The sequence below is a fragment of the Quercus lobata genome, chromosome 2, assembly GCF_001633185.2.
Source record: "Quercus lobata isolate SW786 chromosome 2, ValleyOak3.0 Primary Assembly, whole genome shotgun sequence".
Classification (NCBI taxonomy): domain Eukaryota; kingdom Viridiplantae; phylum Streptophyta; class Magnoliopsida; order Fagales; family Fagaceae; genus Quercus; species Quercus lobata.
The window spans coordinates 26,849,185-26,861,713 of NC_044905.1; the positions used below are offsets into that span (position 1 = coordinate 26,849,185).

Consider the following 12,529-nt stretch of genomic DNA (forward strand, 5'->3'; position numbering starts at 1 on the left):
CCTTACAGGCACTATTTTACTTCTCCTGTATGTGGATGATATGATCATAACTAGTGATGACCTCAGCGGCATTCAAGAACTCAAGGATTTTCTCAATCAGTAATTTGAGATGAAAGATCTTGGACATCTCAGCTACTTCTTGGGTCTTGAAATCATTCATTTTACAGATGAACTTTATATTACTCAAGTCAAGTATGCCTCTGAACTCTTGTCTCGAGCTAGACTCACTAATAGTAAGACTATTGACACTCTAGTTGAGCTTAAAGCTCATCTGACTCCCTTAGGGGGGAAACCATTGTCCAATCCCTCTTTTTACAGACGCTCGGTTGGCAGCCTAGTTTATCTCACTGTCATTCATCTAGACATTTCTTATGATATTCACCAGGTGAGCCAGTATCTGTCTGCTCCATGATTGATTCACTATGCTACTGTTCTATGCATTCTTCGATACCTAAAGGGCACTCTCTTCCATGGTCTTTTCTACTTTGCTCAATCTCCTCTTATTCTCCGTGCATTTTCTGATGTTGATTGGGCAGGAGATCCTACTAATCGCAGGTCCACCACTAGTCATTGCTTTCTTCTTGGTTCTTTTTTAATTTCTTGGCGAAGTAAGAAACAAACTCATATGGCCCGCTTCAATATTGAAGCAGAATATCGTGCCTTATTGATACCATATCTGAGCTCCTTTGGCTACGATGGCTTCTCAAAAACTTAGGTGTGTCTACATCCTTTGCTACTCCTCTTTATTGTGACAACCAAAGTGCCATTCATATTGCTCACAATAATGTCTTCCATGAACAAACTAAACACATCAAAATCGATTATCATTTTATCCGTTATCATCTTGTCCATGGTACTCTCAAGCTGATCTCAGTCTCTTCTAAAGATCAACTTGCAGATATTTTCACCAAGTCACATCCTAAAGGATGCCTTCGTACTTTGGTTGACAACCTCAAGTTAGTCTCACATCCATCTTGAGTTTGAGGGGAGCTGTTAATGTATATAGTATTGTGGGGTTTAGGCCCAACTAGATTAATTGTATAGCACAAATTCTTGTACTGCACTCATATGCCTCCTATATAAAGGCAGTCATGTATATTCTTTCATTTGATAAATACAATACTATTGCATTCAGTATTTCTAATAGTGCATAATTCTTCTTAATCATCAGAGGCATTTGGTTACCTATCACTAGGTCTAGATTGGCTTGCAAACTACAGTCTTAAGGATAACTTGACTTTTTTTCTTTTTGGTGATGTGGCTAGCTAGATTTATGAAGTTGCTTCCAAATCACCCCAAAATAAAAATCTAAATTGCATTTTTTTTTAATTTAAAAAAAAAAAAAAAAAAAAAAAAAAAAAAAAAAAAACCTCCTAAAGGTCTCAGAAGTTCTTTCAGAATACTGAGCCAACATTATGATACACACTTTTGCTGCTTATATTGCAACGTTCTTTGTGTACTCACCCACATAAAGCAGCAAGGAAGACCTTGCGGAAGATCTTGCAGAAGAGGCCAAATGACAGCGAACAATGTGTCGTCCTATAGAATAACATGATGAGGAAGCAAATTAGAACCTATACTCAGCATGAGTTACATTTACAATTTTTATTTGGGATAAGTTACTATACTTTTGGAAGTTGAGAACAATAATGGCAGGAAAAGATTGACAGCTAAAACCATGTACAGAAAGGAATACCAACCTTTCCAATAGAAATGCAAAGGGTGCTAAAACGATTGTAGCAATAGCTTGCATATAAGCATTGAGAACCAGAGGGACTCATTCCCTCATTGAAGGCAGCCTTGCTTATTAAGGCCATGCCTGCATATGACAACTGTATCAAAATCATTGCCAGCAAGGTTTGGTGGTTAACCACTGCTACTTTTATAGCTTTGTAAAGGTTCATGGTGCAGCCTTAAAAATAAAACTGAGAGATATGGCAATTATTAAGCAAAATGGAAGAGAATTAAACCTTAAAAGGGAAATCTACATAAAGAACTGCAATAGATGGAATGGCGTTTTTTCCTTTCAAATTTTTAGTGGGAGTCCCTCTTTGCACTGAAAATAAAATGCACTATGGCAAATACCAGCAAACAGAGTTCACTACTTTTGCTTGGAAAAGACATGCATAGTATAAGATCAACATGGTGTGCAACCCCATAACCAATATCATTTCATTAGGACAAGATAAAAGTATTGGTTATATTTGCACGAAAACTCTAATCAGTAATCACAATTAGAACTCCTTGTAATTGGTTATACGGTCTAAATCAACATTCTCCGATATAAGACTTGACACACTTTATTAATGGTAGAAAGTAAATTAAACTAATCATGCACAAAAGGTGAGTCGTCTTAGCTAGCAGTGAATTTATCTTTTTCATCAAAAAAAAAGAAAAAGAAAAAAAAAGCAGTGAATTATATTTAAGCGCTAATGACCTGCTATGTTGGGGTGGGTAGGCAGACTAGATAGACTTTCCTAAAATAAACAACAAGGTTTGGTTGCTGTATTCTTCTTGTAAAATAAAAAAGGGTTTGGTCGTTGTAGCGATCGACTCTACAACATTACAATGCAAAGGAATGTCAGATATTATTTTTATTCATCCTTTCGTTTTGTACTCTGTTAAGTGGAATATACACAACGGTCATTTTTTTTTTTTTTTTTAAGAAACGGCATTGTGATGCATTTAATTATAAAATACCAGCTAAATCAACATGGTAAGAAGACAGTACATCAGATGGAACATCTTCCATTCAAATTACACAATTTGGAAAATTAACCACTAACTGAGCCAAGTTGTGTGCAATTATGTTGCCCTCTCTCTTAGTATGAGAGTAGGACAATTTGGAAAAACCTGAAGATAGAGTTAAAGAGTCCTATATCAGTAAGCCAGAAGGGGTTAGCCCAGGATTCTTAGATTTCAATGCTGTCATCACCAGTAAAGAGTCGCCCTCCAGTATAGCATCCGATATGTCCATTTCTCTAGCAAACTCGAGGGCTTTGTTGGCAGCCAATGCTTCAATCTCTATTGGTTGGAGTTGTTGAGGAACCTAAGTAGCCATGGAAGCAATCACAAGTCCCTCCTTGTCTCGAACGATAACTCCCAGACCTAAGCATTTGTCTTTGGTGAAAATGGCTCCGTCGAAATTAATTTTAAACATACCCTGATCAGGTGGTTTCCACTGAACTCTCCTCTTCGGCCTACTGGGAATTGGCACTATTTTCAATGCTTTGTATTCCGCATAACTATCATGAGCCCATTGAGAGAGTTGGTTTAAAGGGCGATGGGCTTGTTGGGTTCTCACCTGGTTTCTTTGGTGCCAAATGGACCAAATGGTGAAGGCAAATAGGACCGAGTTCCTTTGATGTTCGAATACCCAGGCCAAGAGCTCGTTGAAACTAGAGAAGCTCTGTTGGTTCCAAAAGCTCTAGATATTATTCACTCCCCAAAATTCGTCCAACTCTTTGCAGCTCCACACCGCATGCACCATGTCTTCATTTTCTTCCTTGCAGTGATCACAACTCTACTCTGTAATAATTGTTCAACGCAATAGGTTGCACTTCGAAGGGAGTGAATTACGGCAAGCCCTCCAAATTAGATTTATTACTTTATTTGGGCATTCAAGAGCCTAAATCTTCTTCCAAAGCTCTTTCTCATGGTCTTAATGCTCTGCCACCTGAAAACCAACTTCATCTTCCTTCAAGAATCGATAGCCCGCTTTGCAACTATACCTCCCATCATACTCCCATGGCCAATACAGAGTGTCTTCCGTATCTTTTTCTAGCCAACGGAATATTTTTTTATTTCTTCAGCTTCTTGTGGTGCAAAGATCCCATCCACCATCACAGCATTTCACGTTCTAATTCCCTCATCAATTAAGCAATCCACTGTAGCTTCTTCCATTGTTTCCACCATTGGGGAGAGTACCTTAGTTGGATGTTTTTGGGGCAGCCAATGGTGTTGCCAGATTTTTATTGATTTTCCATTCCCCACCCTCTAGCAAGCACCATCTAGGATAACTTCATGACCCTGTAATATACTCTTCCAAGCATAGGACCCCGAACTTAATTCCTTAGCTTCTAGAAGAGAGTGATTAGGGAAGAACTTTGCCTTGAAGACTTTGTAGAAGAGAGTTTCCTTCTTATGCAAGAGCCGCCCAGCTTGTTTCGTCAAAAGGGCGTCATTAAAGTGAGCCAAGTCGTGAAAACCCATACCACCTACCATTTTGGACTTGGTCAATTCACTCCATTGGATCCAATGAATTTTCCTTCTATTACCCCTTTGCCCCCACCAAAATTTCTTTATCATTACCTCAATGTCATCACAAAACCCCAATGGTAATTTAAAGCACCCCATAGCATAAGTAGGGATAGCTTGGATCACAGATTTGATTAGGACCTCTCTCCTGGCTTGTGAGAGCAATTAACCCTCCCACCCTTGGAGTTTTCTCCAACCCCTCTCTTTTATATAATTGAAACTAGCCTTTTTCCCCCTACCCACAAAAGAGGGAAGACCCAAATATTTCTCATAAGACTTTACTTCTTGAACTTGGAAGAGATTCTTTATGCTTGATTTTGCTTCGTCCGTGGTGGACTTGCTAAAGAAGATTGCGGTCTTATCTTTGTTGATTTTTTGCCCTGACCAAGATTCATATTCACCCAACAACTTCAACACATTATTGCAATCCTCAAAGATTGACCTGCAGAAAAGCAAGCTATCATCTGCAAAAAAACAAGTGGGTTAGTTTAGGGCCTCGTTTGCACAAGGAAAAGCCCTTAATATCCCCATTCCTCACCGAGTGTTTAATGAGAGCATGAAGGCCTTCCATACATAAAAGGAAAAGGAAAGGAGATAGGGGATCTCCTTGTCTAATTCCTCTTTTAGGATGGATGATTCCAATGGGCTCCCCATTCACCATGATAGAGTATGACACCGTTTTCACACAACTCATCATAAGAGCGACCCATCTAGCACAAAAACCCATTTTCTCCATAAGCCTCTCCAAATATACCTATTCCACCCGATTGTAGGCTTTATTCATGTCTAATTTGATAGACATAAAACTATGTTTTCCTAAATTATGGTACTTCATATGATGAAGGGTCTCAAATGCAACCATAATATTGTCTGAAATAAGTCTTTCCTTAGCAAAAGCAGATTGATGTTTAGTAATTAGGGAAGGTAAAAATTTCTTCAACCTATTTGCTAAGACCTTAGAGTAAATCTTATATAGGACATTGCAAAGACTAATAGGGTGGAATTCAAACACAAGTTTAGGATTAGCTATTTTAGGGACAAGAGTAATGAGTGTATGGTTGATGGGTTCGGGTAGGATACCTGAATTCAGCCATGAGAGAATGGCTAAAGTAACATCATGCTACATCGTCGACCAAAAATGTTGATAGAACAACGGTGGCATACCATCAGGACTTGGCGCTTTTAGAGGTGCCATCTGATTCAAGGCTTCCTTTACTTCCACTTTTGTAAATTCCTTCATCAAATTAGCATTCATCTCATTGGTCACCATGCATGGGATTTTCTCAAGAGAATCAACTTCTAGATTCGGGTTGGATATGGAAAAAAGTTCTTTGTAGTAACTCTCCATCACATGCCCAATTTCATCTTGTTCGGTCAGCCAAGCTCCATTCTTGTCTCTTATTCCTCTAATCCGATTCTTCCTAAATCTCTTTGTAGCATTACTGTGAAAGAAAGTTGTATTATTGTCACCTTTACTTAGCCACAACACCCTAGATCTTTGACACCACAAGGCTTGCCCAAAAGATCCCTTCCCTATGCCTCGAATAGACCAGCTAGTAGTTGCTACCGTAGGCCATCCTCGGATGAGCTTTTTAGATGTCTTTCAAGGATACCATCAAATACCACTAGCTCTAGATGATCAAGAGAAGACAGTTTTTGTTACTCCCACTAGAAACTACCATTAAAAGGTGATGCCCTTCAGTTTGAAAAATGTGGGATCCACCTATCAAAGGATGATGACTAAGATGTTTGAACCTTAGTTGGGCAAGAATATTGAAGTCTATAGAGATGACATGGTGATGAAGAGCAAGGTGGTGTCCGAGCATGTGGGAGACCTCGGAGATAATTTTGAAATACTGAGAAAACACAAGCTGTGCCTTAACGCCTCCAAGTGTTCTTTTGGCGTGGGATCAGGCAAGTTTCTGGGCTATATGGTGATCCACAGGGGAATCGAAGTTAATCCCGACCAGGTTAAGGCGATAAATAGTTTGCAACTACCTCGGAATCCCAAAGAAGTTTAGAATCTAACCGGAATGACTGCTACTCTAAATCGATTTATCTCTCGGTCCACAGATAGATGCAGACTTTTCTTCCTATTGATAAATAAATGGAAGGGATTTAAGTGGACTAAGGAGTGTGCTTTGGCATTTTAACAACTTAAAGAATACCTATCTCGACCACCTATCATGTCCAGTCCTGAGATGGATGAGGTCCTGTTTGCTTATATTGTAGTGACCTTTCATGCTGTAAGTTTGGTGTTGATACGAGTTGACAGTGGCATACAGCGGCCAGTCTAATATGTGAGTAAGTCACTACATGAGGTCGAGATTCGCTATCTACCGCTGGAGAAGGCCATCCTAGCAGTGGTGCATGGTACACGAAAGCTTCCCCATTACTTCCAAGCACATCTAGTCGTCGTCCTAACTCAACTTCCACTTAGGGCCATACTTTGAAGTGTTGATTACACGGGGAGGATTGCAAAGTGAGATACAGTTCTAGGGGCTTTTGACATCAAATACATGCCTCGTACCTTTGTCAAGGGTCAGGTACTGGCAGACCTCATGGTCGAGTTCACTGAACCCCTATTAGAAGAAGCAGCACCGACACAGAACATGGATGGAAAATCGATTAGTACAATCTCCCTACAAGAACCTTTATTCTGGAAGGTTTACATCGATGGTGCGGCAAATCAAAGGGGTTCTGGAGTGGGGCTAGTTCTGATCTCATTCGAGAAGCTCACCATTGAAAAATCAATTAGATTGGGCTTCTCGGCCACAAATAATGAGGTTGAATATGAAGCTTTGCTGGAGGGAATGTCCATGGTTCAAAGAATGGGAGGAAAGGTAGTGAAGATGTTTTCATACTCAAGACTAGTTGTCGGCCAAGTAAAGGGCGAACTAGAAGCAAGAGATGAAAGAATGCAAGGGTATTTAAGTCAAGTCAGGCATTTGCAATTAGGATTTAAATCCTTTAGCCTATTGCACGTCCCTAGAAGTGGAAACACACATGCCGATTCCCTAGCCACGCTTGCAACCTCCTTGGCGCAGAACTTACCTCGGGTTATCCTTATAGAGGACTTGTGCAAACCTACAGAGGTAAAGGAAAAAGTGGACCATGTTCACCAAGTCAGAGTAGGGCCTTGCTGGATAGATCCCATAGTACTACTCCTTAGAGAAGATATCCTTCTGAAAGACAAATCAGAAGCAAATAAGGTAAGGAGAAAGGCGCCTCGTTTCTGGCTATTCGAGGACCAAAGATTGTACAAGCGCTCTTTTTCTGGGCCATATCTACTTTGCATTTACCCTGAGGCGTCAGAACTACTCCTGGAGGAATTACATGGAGGAATTTTTGGAAGCCACACAGGAGACAAATCTTTATCTTACAGAGCCGTCACTCAGGGCTACTGGTGGCCAAATATGCAGAAAAAAGCGCAAGAATATGTGAAGAAATGTGATCAATGCTAAAGATTTGCACCAAATATACATCAGCCGGGAGGAGTCCTTAACCCACTATCTAGCCCTTGGCCATTCGCTCAATGGGGTTTAGATATAGTGGGCCCTTTCCCCAAAGCAGCAGGGAATAAGCGATATTTACTGGTCGGCATTGGCTATTTTACTAAGTGGGTTGAAGCCGAGCCCTTGGCGAACATCCGAGATGTAGATGCCAAGAAGTTTGTCTAGAAAAACATTGTCACCCAGTTCAGGGTCCCTTACACCCTCGTCTCGGACAATGGCCTTCAGTTTGATAGCAAGTCCTTCAAAAGATACTGCTGGGAATTGGGAATTACGAATAGATATTCTACCCCAGCTTATCCCCAGGGGAATGGGCAAGCCGAAGTGGTTAACAAGGTTATAGTGAATGGGCTTAAGAAGAGGTTAGACAATGCTAAGGGAAAGTGGGTGGAAGAAATGCCACATGTCTTGTGGACATATCGAACCACATCTCACAGATCAACCGGGGAGACTCTCTTTTCAATGACTTACGGGGCCAAGACTGTTATTCCTTTAGAAACTGGCTTCCCAACATTAAGAACCACCTCGTTTAATCTAAGTAGTAATAATAAGTTGTTAGAAGAAAGAAGAGAAAGTGCAAGGGTTCAGTTGGCATACTACCAACACAAACTCAAGTAGGGTTATGATGCCAATGTAAAACTAAGGCCATTAGTGCCTGGTGACTTGGTGTTGAGAAAAGTTCTGGGCACTGCAAAAAACCCAGCGTGGGGAAAGCTGGGGCCTAATTGGGAAGGACCATATCGCATCACCTCGATGGCTAGTATAGGAGCATATTTTCTTGAAGACTTAGATGAGCGTGTAATACTATGCCCTTAGAATGTAAACAACTTGAAAATGAATTATTATTAATGAAAGTTTTCCTTTGTCAATATGTTCACTTGTTGCATGAAGGCATCGTACTTCCTTTTATTCATTCTTTATAAGTGTTAAACAGATCCTAAGTTATGTTAGGTCTCTTGGACCACATATTTGGGTAAAATTAACGCTCAATGACATTTATTCATTCTTTTATTAGTGTTAGACATATCCTAAATTATGTATGGGCTCTCGGACCACATACATGTGAGAGATTAACACATTATGATATCTTTTTTTGTCTCTCACTAACTATCATGACAAATCCAGTATTATAGCCAACTCCTTAAGTTGTTAACGGTATATTGTTATCAGTTTTTACTAAAGGTAAAATAACAAAGGTTCAATACTATTTATGATAGTGGTACTTGGAGCACACAAAACCAAAAAGCAAAAGATGAAGAGAAAAACATTCTCATTAAGTGAAAAAGAAAATACATTATACACATTGACATAATGTCATTTAAAAAAACAAATTACTGCAAAGGAAATTACAAAAAGAAGCCTAAGTACTAAACTCTGGCACCAGGAGCAGGAGGATATTCTTTCTAGCTCGGCTAGGAGGTAGGAGCATCCTTGGCCTTAGGATCAACTTCTTAGTTCTTGGCTTTTGCTTCCTTCGTCTTGCCTACAACTTCCTTGTCCTTGGCAGCGTCCTTGGCTTCTGCGGAGGTCTTTTTCCCGCCCTTACCCTTTTCTTTCTCTACCTCGGCCCCTTGGCCTTGATCACCAGCTTGGTTAGGTCCCTTCAAAGCCTTAAGGGGAGGGAGAGCATCTTGGATAGCAGGCGGTTGCTCGAAATTTTCTGGAGCAGGGGCAGAGGGAAAGGAAACAGCACCAGGGACTTCACAGATATCCAGATGATAATAAACACTCCCGGGCTGCCTCCAAACAGAGTCCACAGGGACTCCTGTAACGCTAAGGGCCCTATCCCATGTCACATTGTAGCAATCCTTGCATACCTCTGAAAGCTCCTCAGCAAGCCTTATCTGCGTCTCCTCCACGCCAAGTTGATAAGAAGCCCGCTTCTCAGCCTCGGTTGCCTCCTTGGATAGCTGAATTGCCTCATTGGCCCTCTGCAACTCGGCCTTAAGATCTAGGACCAACTGTCTCTCAGTGGCTAGATTTATCTCAGTCAAGTGCAGCTTTTGGCGCTGATCCTCAGCTTGCCTTTCTACAGTTTTCAAACCGGCCTCGGCACTTGAACGAGCTTGATTCACCTCTTTTAGCATCTCGAACATCTCAACCTGCTTCTGTTTAAGGGCCCCCAACGATTTCTCAACTTCAACACGAGAGAGGGCCTCGGCCTTGGCCTGTTTATGAGTGTCACGATTCCACTTCTCGGCCATGAAAACTTGTTGAGTAATTTGCCCAAAGATCACAGAAAAATAATATGAGTCAAGAAGTAAAGAAAGAACGAAAGTACAATTTAGTATCTAAATTCATGAGTATGCGGATTGCCTACCATAGCAAGGTCCCTCTTCAGTGACAAAAAGAGGTCGTTCTGCTTGAAGTGCTTGTAAGCTTTCATATCCTTCGGAAGGAGTAAAGGCTGCTCCAAGGCTTTAGCTATGTACCCCGCTCGACCCCTTTGGAATTCTCAGACTGAGGTGTTCCAAGGGATGGGAGTCCCATCCACTTCCAGCCGAGGACTCCATGTGCATTGTGTCATGCGCACATTAGCCCTATTTAGTTCTTCCCGGTTGTCCACGGATTTAGACCTCTTGTCACGAGCATCTTGGACAACTTTTTGTTATTTTGTCCCTTTCTAAGGACCCACCTCGATTGGCATTTTCTTCTTCAAGTCAACAATTGGCTTTAGTCCAAGGTCGGTGGGGATCTAAGGAGGAGGAGGGGGAAGATTGGAGGGAACTTGGGACTTGGTGGCTTCTTTCGAAGTTGAAACTTTGCCCCTGGAAGCCATGAGCTCTCTTAAACTCTTGTTGCCCTTGTTCAATGCCATATTGTCTTCCTCTTCTTCGGAAGAGCTATCTGGGCAGGCAATCACTAAAACAGGGGTACGAACACCAGAGTGCCTATCTGCTTCGCCCTCGGCGTCCGAGATGGTGACTAATGGAACCCCTGGATCTTCTTCTTTTCCAAAGTGGAACTTGTCTATCTCCTCTTCTAATGATAGACGCGATGAGGCAATCTCCTCCTCGGGTACTACTTCTACTTTAGGTAGAATTTGTGGAAGTGGCAGTGCGACTGGTGGAAGATCGTTCCGGGCTAAGAAATTTGGCCATGAAACGTCGATCTGAGCCAATCTGGGGTCACCCAATCTTATAGCGTTGCCGAAATCTTGATATATCTCCGAGATTGGCTGGAAGTCCAAAATTAAGTGGACGACTTATAGCTGCCTGTCTTCACTTACAAAAATCTCAAATCTCAGCAGATAATTGAGAGTGGCGACATTGGTGAAGCTAAGCCTAGGTGCCATGTGCCTCTTGTCTGCAAAGGTAGCTGAGAAACAAAATATGGTTAGAAAGCTAAAATTCATTATCAAAAGAAAACAGGTTGAAAGAGAAATAACGACATGGTTGGGGTCAAAAAAAAAATCTAGATCTCTTACTATAGAACCTAACTCTAAGGTATCCCACCTGTCTCTCCCTTTTGGACGAGGCAGGGAAGGCCATCATGCCATGCTCCCAAAGCTATCAGATAGTCGTCTTTCATACCCTTGTTAGATTTAGGCAGACCTGATACTAATCTGACAATGTCCGATTGGGACTTTAGATAATATCTAGCATTTTTTAGGGAGTGACACTCGTACATGTGGACCACATCGTGCCAGGTGAGCCCCAAGTTTAGATGCTTGTTGAGAGCATCAACACTACCTAGGACCCTAAAGTGGTTGGGTGCACATTGATGGGGACATATCCTATGATTGAGGAGGTAATCCCGTGTTATCCTACCCATGGAGAGAGTCATCCCCCCTTCTATGAAAGCTATCATAGGGATGACGACTTCCCCCTTTTCTCTATGAGACACTATCTGTTCCGGGGAATAGTATTGTTGAGCAACCTCCTGTGGAATGTGGTATCTTTTCTTAAAGGCCTCTATTTTGGCAGGGAAGTTTACTAAATGCTTGAATCTACCCATTCAGACAAATTAAAGGGCTAACTAAGAACTGGTAGGCCGAGAAGATAGACTGAGGAGAGAATGAAAAATTCAAAGAGATAGAAACTTACAAGAACTAAGATGTGCTTAAATCTCTAAAAACTTTAAAAAAAAATTTCAAGGATTTCTCGAAGAAAAGGTGTGGGAGATCTAGTAACTTAGAGAGTTCTATGAGTTTGAGTGCTTGGAATCTCTGGAGAATTTGAAAACTTATGAAATAAGGAGAAAGTGATTTCCTTCGATGCTTTATATAAAGGGAGGAAATGAGTGGGAATACTCCCACTCAGAATTCTAGGAAAGATATCAACCGTTGGATTGGCGCCTCACCATTGGATGCGAGGAACATAGCACTGCCTGGAGCAATTAATGATGCCTCGTGGACTACGAAGCAACAATAGCAATTATAAGGTGCGTAAAACCATACTCCCACATGTGTGAATCAAGGAATCAGTTGGTCTCATCTCTTAGAAATCAAAACCCCACTTTTTCTCCTCGGATGAGAGGGAAAAACCGGAATTTTGAAGGGCTATTGTAGGGATAAAGACCCAGAATAATATGTTGGGCCTTGGGATTTTGTCCGAGGACGTTGAATGGTCCGAGGAGGGGCAAATAGTTATTAAGAGTCCCAATTTAAAGTCTCATGAATAAGGAACGAATGGAAGGTGGTCCGAGGAGGAATTCCTCCTCGAATGTGGTTTATGCATCTCAAATATGTATTCTAGCATTAGAATAACCCTCCAAGAAGCTACAATGATAGGAACATGCTTCATGAACATACCAGAAAG

The 12,529-nt window shown here is 41.3% G+C and overlaps 1 pseudogene; it reads right to left on the minus strand.

Moving 5' to 3' along the window:
- LOC115962163 overlaps positions 1 to 1,904 on the minus strand; it is a 33,751-nt pseudogene extending 31,847 nt beyond the window's left edge.
- Between the last annotated feature and the right edge of the window lie 10,625 nt (positions 1,905 to 12,529).